Source organism: Ceratotherium simum, chromosome 33 (genome assembly GCF_057802395.1).
Source record: "Ceratotherium simum simum isolate JZ-2026a chromosome 33, ASM5780239v1, whole genome shotgun sequence".
Taxonomy (NCBI): Eukaryota; Metazoa; Chordata; class Mammalia; order Perissodactyla; family Rhinocerotidae; genus Ceratotherium; species Ceratotherium simum.
In genome coordinates this window covers 15,374,199-15,386,590 of record NC_141932.1, presented here as the reverse complement: position 1 = coordinate 15,386,590, position 12,392 = coordinate 15,374,199, and the positions used below count along the sequence as shown (strand labels likewise).

At 50.8% G+C, this 12,392-nt stretch overlaps 1 pseudogene; it reads left to right on the top strand.

Moving 5' to 3' along the window:
* The first annotated feature begins 266 nt into the window (after window positions 1-266).
* Window positions 267-2,211, top strand: LOC101403531 (paraneoplastic antigen-like protein 8B; annotated as a pseudogene).
* Window positions 2,212-12,392: the final 10,181 nt, after the last annotated feature.

The following is a 12,392-nucleotide window of genomic DNA, read 5'->3' as shown; positions in this document are numbered from 1 at the left end:
AGGGGGTGTTTATACTTGGCCCGAGCAGGAGGGGGAGCAGTGATTCCTCACCCAGGAGGTCCCCAACAGCTCCGGGAAGGGAGCCCCTGCTCCCAGAGGGCTCCATCCCGTCTGGCCTGACCCCAAAGCAGACACATAAGCTCCCCGCGGGATCTCCGACAGTGCTGGGGAGGGGGCTCCGGGAAAGGCTGCTGCGTCAGCCCGAAGCCCCACCACACCCACCTGAGCCTGAACTCTGAGCCCCGCGGCGCTGTTCCAGGGGGGGAATTTGCACGGGGCGCTGCAGCCCACGTCCGCCTCGGGCCCCCTCCTGCCCCGCGATCGGCGGCAGCGGGCGGCACCATGGCCAGGAGCCTTTTGCGGGACTGGTGCCGGGGGCTGGACGTGGACGAGCACAGGGCCCTGCTGGTCACCGGCATCCCCGAGCGCCTGGAGCGGGCGGCCATCGAGGCCGTCCTGCGGCCGGCCCTCCTGCCCCTGGGCGCGTTCAGGCTGCGGAACACGAGGGCCGCGAGGAACCGGGAGGCCGAGGCCGCCCTGGTGGAGTTCGCGGAGGACATTGATCATGCCGCCATCCCCAGGGAGATCCCGGGCCAGGACGGCGTCTGGAGGGTTCTGTGCAAGGACCGCGCCGAGGACACGAGAGTCCTGAGGCGGATGAAAGGCCCACTCAGGCCGCAGTGGCCGGGGCCCCCGGGGGCACGCCCAGCCCTCCCGCCTCGGAGACCGAGGCCCAGGGGTCAGAGCAGGCGGCCGGGAAGGCTGGCTCCCCTCCTGGTGCAGCCAGCGGGGCTGGGAGGGGCCGTGGGGGGTCACAGAAACAGAGCCAGAGGCAACAGGGTGACCCAGAAGGGCACGAAGAGGGGCCAAGGAGGGCGGCCGTTCACCTCTGCAAAGAGTAGTTCCAAGAACTCTTCCCTCGAGAGCCTGGGCAGCCAGATGGAGGAGGTAGACCAGGAGGACTCGGGCGAAGATGACAATGACAGTGCGCTGTGCACGATGCTCCAGACAGACGCAGGGGAGCTCCTTAAGAAGTGGGCCCTCCAGAGCAACAGGGACAAGGCAGAGGGCCCCTGGGAGTTCTTGGCCCTGGTGACGGCCACAGACAAAGCCAAGAAGGAGGAGATGGAGAAGGGGCTCCCAGGTTTGGTGAGATTGACAGTCAGAGAAGCCAGGGGCGGTGTCCCCAACATGGTGGCTCTCCTGGCCGTGAGGACATACCAGACGAGATGCCCAAGGGGAGCGATGCACCCAAAGGTGAGTTCAGGAATGCAACAACCAGGTCACCGAGGGGGTGACGAGAACCCCGAGTTGGTGGCCATCATGGCCTAGACGAGCGCATCAGGCACCAAAACCCGGAAAGAGATGCTGAAAATCGCTTCCTTGATGGGGTTGCTGGGCTGGAGCAACAAGAAGGACAAAAGGGATGCCCTTCCCGAGGTCTTGTCCCTCATGGCCAAGGACACTTAAGACCCCCGCGTGCAGGTGGAGGAGGCAGGCCGCCAGGTGGACGCCATGGTCCTGCGGAAGGCCGAGGACGACGGGAACCTTCAGGAATGCATTTCCGCCTTGGCTGAGCCCCAGACCCGCCCCGAGGGGAGGAAGTCTCCGCGGGGCCCCCTCGCGGGCCAGGGCGACGGCGAGGACGCTGAGGGGGGCCTGCTGGAGCTGGTGGCGCTGCTGGCGGCCCAGGACACGGCCGAGGTGGTGGAGGAGGACAAGCAACAGGCCTGGCAGGGCGAGAAGGTCCAATGCGCCAAAGGCAAGCTGGGTGAGGTCTTGGCGCTCCTGGCGGCCCGAGGGGGCAGGGAGTCGGATGAGGACGCGGAGGGGGCTTCGGACGAAGGCTCCGAGGAGGAGGCGTCGGAGGACACGGAGGGCGAGGAGTCGGAGCGCGAGCACCGGGCGTCCAGGACGCCCCGCGCCAAGCGGGCGCGCACGGCCTCCAGGGCCCTGGGAGCGGCCGGCGCCCCCGCCCCGTCGGGCGCCCGCAAACCCCGAAGGGGAGGCCGGGGCCGCGGCGGAGGGGGCGTCACTCCCGAGAAGAAGGCTCAGGACGAGGCGGCGGGACACAAGAAAAAGAAGGGGCGTGTGGGCGCCGGGCCCCGCGCCAAGGCCGGCGAGGCCGGGGGGCAGCCGCCCAGCGGCTCCAAGGCGGCCCGCGGGAAAAAGGCTCGGGGGGGCAGGAGGCTGCCGCCCAGGTGCCGCTAGTGGAACCGGGGACAGCGAGGCCCCTGCGCCCCCTCGGCGCTCCCTCCGGGGAGGCGTCTCCCGCTTATCCGCGCGACCCGTGCTCCGTGCGCCGCGGCGCCCCCTGCTGCTCCCGCCTTCCCCTTCCAGCCCCTCCTTGGCAGGTGGCGCGAGCGATCCTGATGGAAGAAGGAGAGAGAAACGGGCCCCGGAGGCGGCAGCCCCAGGTGATGGGACGGCGTCTCAGGTCCCCCGACGGCTCGGCTTTGGGTCGCCCCCGGTTAGCACGCGGGGGGTGTGTCCGTGGACGTCAGGCACCCGGGGAGGCCAGCGGTGGCAGTGAGTTCTTCGTGGTTCCCCATGGGGCCCCCGATCGTTCCAGACACATTCTGGCCAGCGTCTGTGGGTCACTGTCCCCCCACCTCAATCTGGGGGCTGGGGTCTGTGATGGAGGCTCGGCCCCCCCGCCCCTCAGCGGGTGTCAGGGTGTAGCTGAGCTCTGAAGGCTGAACCTCCCTTCCTAGGGGAGGAGAAGATTCCAGAAAGAGAAGCCTGAGAAGCAGAGGGGACTGGCCTGAGGGGAGCAGAGGGGAGAGGTGGGGGAGGGGAGGGGAGGGGTGGGGACCGGTGACCAGGAGCAGGGGATGGGGAGGAGGAAGAAAGGGGGAGACGCAGCAGCCCCCCCCCCAGGGGCAGCTGGTACAGATGAACCAGCTCCTCCAGGCCAAGCCCACCTGCCAGTGTCCCCAGGCTGAATCTGCCGCTCAGACTGCAGTGTTGTCCAAAAACCCGAGTTATTTGGCACCATTTTCAGCGCGCGACAGTTCACCTAAAATCCAGGTTCCTGGCCTTTCTCTGTGGCGGCACCGGGCAGCGCCCCTCCTGCGGACCTGAGGCTCCCCTAGGCTTTCCCTAAACAGCCGTCTCCCCTGGACGCCCCTCCAAGTCCTCTCGTCCTGGGGCTGTGTGCGTCTGTGCCAAGCCCCTGTGCCCAGGAGGTGACGGCCCATCGTGCCAGGAGGGCCCTCCCTGCCCGTCTCAGGAAGGCGCAGGGGCCTGGGCGCGTCCTCACAGCCCGACTGGACTGTCGGGGCCCCATCTCGGGACCCCAGTGCAGAAGCAGATGTGGGAGCCGCTGTGGCCGGGCTTGGAGGGGCCCCTCCCGGCTGCAGGGACCTCCCTGGGCAGAGACAAGCTCACCGTGGAGCAGAGCAGGGTGGGCCTGGGGCTGGGGAGGAAGCCCCTCCTCCCTGGGGGCTGATGGAGCTCGGGGCCTGGCCCGGGGTGGGGAGGGCCCCGCGTGTAACTTCTCCCCGTAGATGTAGGCTTCTCTCCTGTGCGCTGTGTCACCTGGGGTCCTTCAGTAAAGTGAGTTAAGCATCCCGCCTGGTCTCTGTGCTCTGGGCAATGGGGGAGGGGAGTGTCTGAGATTGGGCAACACATGCCCCACCCGTCACGGCTGATGTTGGCCAGAACACCCTGGAACTGCCCGGTCACTGATTTACACCTGGTATCCTTTACTGCTTCAGTATCTGTGCCCCCCACCCGGGCCCTCAGCCCCTACCCCAGCATCATCTATCTCACCAGCACATGCCTTGGCCCAGCTCAGCCCTCTCAGGCCCAGAGCGGGGGTGTGTTTGCAACTTGGAGCTAAGAAGCCCACAGTCAAGGCTGATCATCCACCTGGATCCCTGGTCCCTGGTCCTGCTCTAGTCTAGGGATTTCAGCCAGCCTTCCTCTGACAGTTGGGTCCTGGGCATACTGGTTTTAAATATTTTGAAGTCGCTTCCGTCTCCAGCCGTGTTCTTCAGAAGAAGCAGATTTCGCAGAAGGGGCCCATCTCCTTCCCAACTACTACTTGGGCAGAGATATCCAGCTGGGTATGGGCCTCTTCTGCTTGGAGGCGTACACAGTGACACTTTGGAGCACAACTAATTCATCAAGAGCTCTGAAATCAGGTGGGTGCAGAGAGTGGGGAGACATGAAACATTTTAGCTTTACTCCGTCATTCACCTATAAGAACCAACTAGAACCTTCCTTTCCCATCCTTCAGTGACATCTCGCGCAATCACATTTGGCGAGAAAAAAAGTCCCTCCAGGCCTGTCTAAGACTCCATCCTCCTCCCTCTCCTGCCCCAGCTCTGGCCCTGGGACTCATGGTGGGCTGGGGCACAGTCTCATTTCCTCCTTAGCCTCCTCTTTTGGGGTCTGGCTCTTTGTTTTGATGGACTGGGTGGAGGGAGGTGCAGGAGACACGTGTCTCTGATTTGTCTGGTCAATGTCAGGGTGGTGGGTTGGATCGTGTCTTCTTCAGCCACCACTGACTCCAATGGGGCGTCCAGTTGGTGATGGTCTCATGCAGTGCAGGTGTGGATTTGGGGGGGGGGTGATTAGAGAAAAGGGGAAAAATAATAAAACAAGCTAACAGACTGAGGATGACAGATCCTCTATCTCCCTAGGAGGATAATTGACTTCCCTCTTAGGACCACTTTTGCCATATCCCATAGATTTTGGTATGTTGTATTTTCATTTTCATTTGTCTCTAGGTATCTTTTTATTTCTCCTTTGATTTCTTCATTGACCCCATCATTGTCCAGTAGCATTTTGTTTAATCTCCACATACTCATCACTTTTCCAGTTTGCTTCCTGTAGTCGATTTCTAGTTTCATACCATTGTGGTCAGAAAAGATGCTTGAGGGCCGGCCCTGTGGCTTAGCTGTTAAGTGCGCATGCTCCGCTGCTGGCGGCCCGGGTTCGGATCCCGGGCGCGCACCGACACACCGCTTCTCCGGCCATGCTGAGGCCTCGTCCCACATACAGCAACTAGAAGGATGTGCAGCTATGACATAACAACTATCTACTGGGACTTTGGGGGAAGAAAAAAAAGGAGGAGGATTGGCAATAGATGTTAGCTCAGAGCCGGTCTTCCTCAGCAAAAAGAGGAGGATTAGCACGGATGTTAGCTCAGGGCTGATCTCCCTCACAAAAAAAAAAAAGATGCTTGATATGATTTCAATCTTCTTCAGTTTATTGAGACTTGTTTTGTTTTGCCTAATATGTGACCTATCCTGGGGAATGTTCCGTGTGCATTTGAAAAGCATGTGTATTCTGCATTAGGGCTTCTTGATACTGTATAGCCTGGTGGTCAGAAGTTCAGCCTTTGGGCTCACACAGACCTGTGTTCAAACCCCAGCTTCATCACTGCAGCCTTAGTGTCCTCATCTCTGTAAAGTGGGGTTTCAAAATAATGCCTAGTTCTCAGAGTTGCTATGAGAATTTGATATTTTGCCATTAAAGCACCGTAATAGTGCACCATCTGGCACAAGATCAGAAACTCCGAAAAGACAGGAATCTTCACCTGTTTCATTCACTGCTGTATCCTCAGAGTCTACGAGAGTGCCTGGCAGGGAATGTTCCATAAATCGTTACTGAATAAATGAATCCTATGCAATCAGTAAGTGTCATCTCCACTGATCAGGGCATTCTGGGTTGCAAGCAACAGAAATCCAAATCAAACCAGCTGAAAAAGAATGGGAGATTCACCGCCTATGTTATTGGAAGGCAATTTGATGGCTTAAGAAAAAAAAGTTGATTTTTTTCTTAGCAGTTCCAGGGTGAATGGTCCAGGGCAGCAGGGTAGCTGTGCACCTGGCAATCGTTCAGGGACCCATGTTCTTCCAGGTTGTTTCACAAAATATAGTCCCAGGACCAGCAGCATCACTTGAAAACTTGTAGGAAATGCAAATTCCCAGGTCCCACCCCAGATCCACTGAGTCACAAGCTCTTGATATAGAGACCAGTGAACTGTGCTCCAATAAGCCCTTCGTGTGATTCTAATGCACACTTTGAGAGCCACTGCCCTAGGGCACTGTTATCATCTGCATAATCAAAGCTAGGTTACTGCCTCCTCCAGGAAGCCTCGTGGAAGGGAGAAAAGAGAAAGTCCAGAGCAAGAGATTTCCTGGTAAGCACATAGAATGGAAGTTACAGAGATAGCTTCTGCTTGCATGCCATTGGGGAAAATCCAGTCACGTGTCCATAGCCAGCTTCAAGGGATGCTGGGAAATGTAGTCCACCAGCCAGACAGCCACATGCCCAGGGAGAAGCAGAGATGGGCTATGGTGGACCAAAGCCTGAGACAGCAGCATCCCTACTCCTCTGGGTCTTAAGCTCTTCGTGATGACCTGAAAGCAGAAATAAAAGATTTCCAGGGGGCCAGCCCCATAGTGGTTCAGTTAGCACACACCACTTCGATGGCCCGAACCTACACACTGCTTATCAAGCCATGCTGTGGTGGCATCCCACATATAAAGTAGAGGAAGATGGGCACAGATGTTAGCTCAGGGCCAACCTTCCTCAGCAGAAAGAGGAGGATTGGCAGTGGATGTTAGCTCAGGGCTAACCTTATTCACAAAAAAAAAAAAAAAAAAGATTCCCAGGTACCAGTAGTCTTCATCAACACCTTCCCAGTGCCCTGCCAAAAGGATCCTTCAAGGCCTTGTTACCCAACACCCCTTTAGCCATTTGGTGACAAAAAACAAGGCTGGAATGAGACAGGAAACACAGGTCCGGGAAGAGAGATGTTAGCAGGGGGAGACTTTAAGAGGATGAGGGGTATTACCTGGGGCCTTTTCTGGTGTAGCTCCGGCAGTCCTCAGCCTCAGTCTTCTCTGGGTCCTTGCCAATGACAAAGAAGCCTTTTGCCATAGAGCAGCACCGCTGGGTGGGTCTGTGAAAGACCAGGTATGACCCACAGCAGCTCAAGTCAGAGTCACTGGTGCCAAGGGCCACCATACCACAGACTCGCCATCTCTGGGATCTGACCGCCAGCACCCAACCTGGGAATGGAAAACTTTAGCTAGAGTGAGATCCAAGAGGCGAGGTCTAGTCTGGACAATTGTGAGTGCCTTTCTGCGGCACTCCCAATTCTTCCTTCCTTGGCTCAAATTCACACTTATTTATGTGGTCTACAAAGCCCTGTATGTCTAGCTTCTGAGTAGCAATCCAAACTGGTGGCAGAAACCACTTTCTGTTCATTAAAATCCATTCTCCCCTTCCTCCCTTAGTAATAAGATGCTCATGATGGCCCAGTTAGAAACAGCATCTGCAGCCTCCCTTGGTAGGCATGGCTATGTGCATAAGTTCAGGCCTTCAACAACTCAAGTGATGTGTACAACTTTTGTACAACATTTAAAAGGTCAGCTCCTTTCAAATGAAGATGACCCTTGATTTCTTCTTTCTTCTTTTATCCTGGCTGAGGAACAGTTACAACAGGGGCATATCTAAAGATAGAAGCTGTTCATTGAAGATATCAAAGCCAATTCACTAGCCTGAATGACCTCATGAAGCAAAGGTGTCTACCCACCCCAGACCAGCCACCTACTTTTGGACAGATAAAGAGAAAAAAAGAGGTTATCTTAGTTAAGCCACAGTGTTTTGTTAGACTTTCTCACTGTCTTCAACTCTCTTTTGTATTTTCCATCCTTTATTTTCTCTGTTTCAGTCTGGGAATTTTCTAGTGGTCTGAATTTCAGTTTACTGATCCTATCTTCTACTGTGTCTAATCTACGGTTAAACACGTCTACTGAGTTCTTCATTTCAGTTATGGTGCTTTTCCATTCTAGAATTGCCTCCTCTCTGGTGAAGTGACCCGTCCCTTCATCTAACGTCTGCATTTTTCCTCTTTTGTCTTGAACATGTTAGTTACAGTGATTTAAGATCCTTGTCTGCTGAATCCAATATCAGAACTACCCATGGTCTGTTTGTACTATCTGTTTTTCCTCTTGATTTTCAGTCATTTGGCCTTGCCTCTAGCAGGCTTGGTTATTGAATGCCAGGCATTGTATATGAAAAATTGTACAGGCTCTGGAGAACATTCCTCCAGAGAGAGTTTTCCCTTTCCCTTCTATGCAGATAGAAAGGGGAAGATCACTTTAATCCAGTCAAAAACTGGTCTGAATCTAGATTGGATTGCATTTTGGAAGGCTCCATGTATATCTAGTTCATACTTGCTTGTGGATTTCCAACCTAGAGCCTGGGATATTAACTGCCGCTCCACAGTGCTGGCAGCTCTTGAACTCTACTCCTTGTCCCCTTAGCATTATGAGTCTGCTGAAAACTCCACTCTGCTTGTCAGAGGCTTTCTCAGTGACTTCTTAGACTCCACCACATGTAGCTTTGGAGTTCTGCAATGTCTGAAAGGGAAGACCATTAGCCTGTTTTTCACTGCTCTTTTCTCACCAGGATCCTAGTCCTCTGAGTCTCTAATTTTGTCTCTCCAGCCCTGAGACATCTAACGTTCTGCTGGTTTCTCTGCCTCTTAGAAGGATTCTTCTGCCCAATAATTTTTTCCTAGATCCTCAGTCTCCTGCCTCATGCCCAGAAGCATCAAATACCCTGAAGACAAGGGGGACTGAAGAATGTTGGGTCAGCCCGGCTCTCTGTACCATTCCCCTTTATCTGGGATTTTGTTATCTCAACTCCTGGTTGCCTCACCAGCTCACCGATGATTTGGGATAAACATTGTTGCTTTTAGCATTTTTCACTGGCTTGTTGTATTATTCTTGGCAGCACTGTTGGCCCTCTACAAACTACTGCGTCATATCCAGAAGCACAAGTCAATGTACTTTAAGGTCTCTTAGTATTAATAACTTAGCCTCTACCCTAACGGATACAGAAATTGACACCTGGAAATGGGGCACTACTGTACCAAAAACCTAAAATATTTGACATTGGTTTAACAATCAGGCAGCAGCAATAAAAAAAAAATAGATATTGTGGCCAGCCTGGTGGCATAGCAGTTAAGTTCACGCACGCTGCTTCAGTGGCCTGGAGTTCACAGGTTCGGATCCCGGGCGTGCACCAACACACCGCTTGTCAAGCCGTGCTGTGGCAGCATCCCATATAAAGTAGAGGAGGATGGGCACGGATGTTAGCCTAGGGCTAATCTTCCTCACACACATAAAACGAAGATATTGAAGACTGCAAGGCTAATGACCCCTTTAAGGCTATGTAAAACCATTTGGTAGAACAGTCATCTGTGATGACATAGAAGACAGTCTGTGTGCTTATGAAGTTTGTGGCAGAGGGGACTTTTTAAAAATAATTTTTATTGTGGTAAAATATATATAACATAAAGTTTGCCATCTTAACCATTTTTAAGTGTATAATTCAGTAACATTAATTGCATTTATGATGTTGTATAACCATCACCACTATCTAATTCTTGAACATTCTCATCACCCCAAAAAGAAACCCTGTACTCATTACAGTCATTCCCTATTCCTCCCTCTCACTAGCCCCTTGCAACTATTAATCTACTTTCTGTCTCTATCGATTTGACTTCTGGATATTTCATATGAATAGAATCATACAGTATGTGGCCTTTTGTGTCTGGCTTCTTTCACTTTGCATAACGTTTTCAAGGTTCATCCATGTTATAGCACGGATCAGTACTTCACTCCTTTTTGTGGGTGAGTAATATTCCATTCTGTGGATCTACCACATTTTATTTACCCATTCATCAATTGATGGACATTTGTTGTTTCCACTTTGGGCTATCATAAATAATGCTGCTATGAACTTTCATGTATGAATTTTTGTGTGAACATATGTTTTCAATTTTCTTGGGTATATATCTAGGAACCAAACTGCTGGGTCATGTGGTAACTCTATATTTAACTTTTTGAGGAACTGCCAAACTGGTTTCCAAAGTGGCTGCACCATTTTACATTCCCATGTAAGAGAGTTCCAATTTCTCCAACCTTTTGCCAAAACTTGTTGTCCGTCATTTTGATTATAGCCATCCTACTGGATGTGAAGTAGTATCTCATCGTGGTTTTTAAAATTTTTTATTGAGGCATAATTGGCATATAATATTGTGTTAGTTTTAGGTGTACAACATAATTTGATATATGTATATATTATGAAATGATTATCACAATAAGTTTAGTTAACATTCATCACCACACGTATTTATGATTTTTTTCTTTTGATGAGAACTTTTAAGATCTACTCTCTTAGCAACTTTTAAATATACAATACAGTATTGTTTTGTTTTTTGTGTTTTGGTGAGGAAGATTGGCCCTGAGCTAACGTCTGTTGCCAATCTTTCTCCTTTTGCTTGAGGAAGATTGGCCCTGAGCTAACATCTGTGCCAATCTTCCTCTACTTTGTATGTGGGATGCTGCCACAGCATGGCTTGATGAGTTGTGTTTAGGTCCACGCCCAGGATCCAAACCCGTGAACCCCGGGCTGCTGAAGTGGAGCACACAAACTTAATCACTATGCCACTGGGCCAACCCCACAATACAATATTGTTAACTACAGTCACCCTGCTATGCATTACATCCCCAAGACTTACTTATCCCATAACCGGAAGTTAGTACCTTTTGACAACCTTCACCCATTTTGCCCACCCCCCTCATTGCGGTTTTGATTTGCACTTCCTTAATGACTAATGATATTGAGCATTTTTTCTTGTGCTTCTTTGCCATTTGTGTATCTCCTTTGGATGTTTGTCTATTCAAATCTTTTTCCCATTTTAAAACTGGAATATTTCTCTTTTTGTTGTTGAGTTATAAGAGTTCTTTATATATTCTGAATACTCGATTCACACCAGATATGTAATTTATAAATATTCTCTTCCGTTCTGTTATGGTGTCTTTTCACTTTCTGGATGGTGTCCTTTGAAGCAGAAGAGTTTTTAAATTTGTTGAAGTGCAATTTATCTATCTTTTTTTCAGTTGCTTCTGCTTTGGGGGCCATATTTTAAAACCATTGCCCAGTCCAAGGCCGTGAAGTTTTACTCTTGTTTTCTTCTAAGAGTTTTATAGTTTTTGCTCTTACAATTAGGTCTTTGATCATTTTGAGTTAATTTTTATATATGATGTGAGGTATGTGATGCTTCATTCTTTTGCATGTGAATGGGCAATTATCCCAGCACTATTTGTTGAAAAGACTAGTCTTTCCCCTACTGAATTGTCTTGGAACTCTTGTCAAAAATCAATTGACCATAAGTGTATGGGTTTATTTCCGGACTTTTATTTCTATTCCATTGATCTATATGTCTGTGAGGGAAATAGTTTTTAAAAGGCAGGATATGGGTGTATGTTGGCTGCTTCCTGCTGCTTTTAGCAAGTCATAGGTCAGAAACTATCCCAGGCAAGAATTGGACACTTTGCAAACAGAGATGGACAGAAGAAGACTTCAGCAAAGGGAAAAGGCACTTTCTTCCTTTAGTCTGAAATCTAAATTTATTATGAGTCCAGAGATGTGGAGTCTTGAGGGCTGACAAGGTCACTGTTTCAGTGCACCCAAACAGCAAGAGATAGTCTCCAAGCCTTTTTGAGCACACCACTAAGATTTCATGGCCTGAAAAGAGAAATCAGACCAGTATCAAAGATCAGATTCTGTATATTGTTGTTCCACTAAATATAGTTGTTTACAATGGCTGCAGTAGCTGCTGTAAAGATGGGGTGATACAGAAGCTAGCAATGGCGTATAGAGCTCTGATGGAAGCTCATTGTACCATCTGCCAAAAAATGGGATCTAAATTTGATCAAGCTTCTAGTTCTAATCAGTAGTTTATAGGAGAAACAGGGAATACAGAACTACATTAAAAGACACCACAGGGATGCAGTGAGCACAGTTCAGAATGTGGAAAAGCTACAGGACAAATGAATTGTTTTTTCAGAAAGTAAATTGCAAGAAAGGAATTAATGATACTTGTTACAACATGGCTGAATCTCAAAAACATTATGCTAGGTGAGAGAAATCAGTCACAGAAGGCTGCATATTGTATGATTTCATTTATAGGAAATATGCAGAATAGGCAAACTTATTATTTTTTTTCCCCAAAGCCCCAGTAGGTAGTTGTACGTCATAGTTGCACATCCTTCTAGTTGCTGTACATGGGGTGCGGCCTCAGCATGGCCAGAGAAGCAGTGCATCGGTGCGTGTCCAGGATCCGAACTCGGGCCACCAGTAGCAGAGCGTGCGCACTTAACCACTAAGCCACGGGGCTGGCCCTAGAATAGGCAAACTTATAAAGACAGAAAGTAGCTTAGTGATTGCCAGAGACTGAGGGAAGAGGGAAATGAGGAGCTACTGATAACAGGCATGGGGTTTCTTTTCAGGGTGATGAAAATGTTCTAGATTGTGGTGATGATGGCACGACTCTGTGAATATACTAAAAACCATTA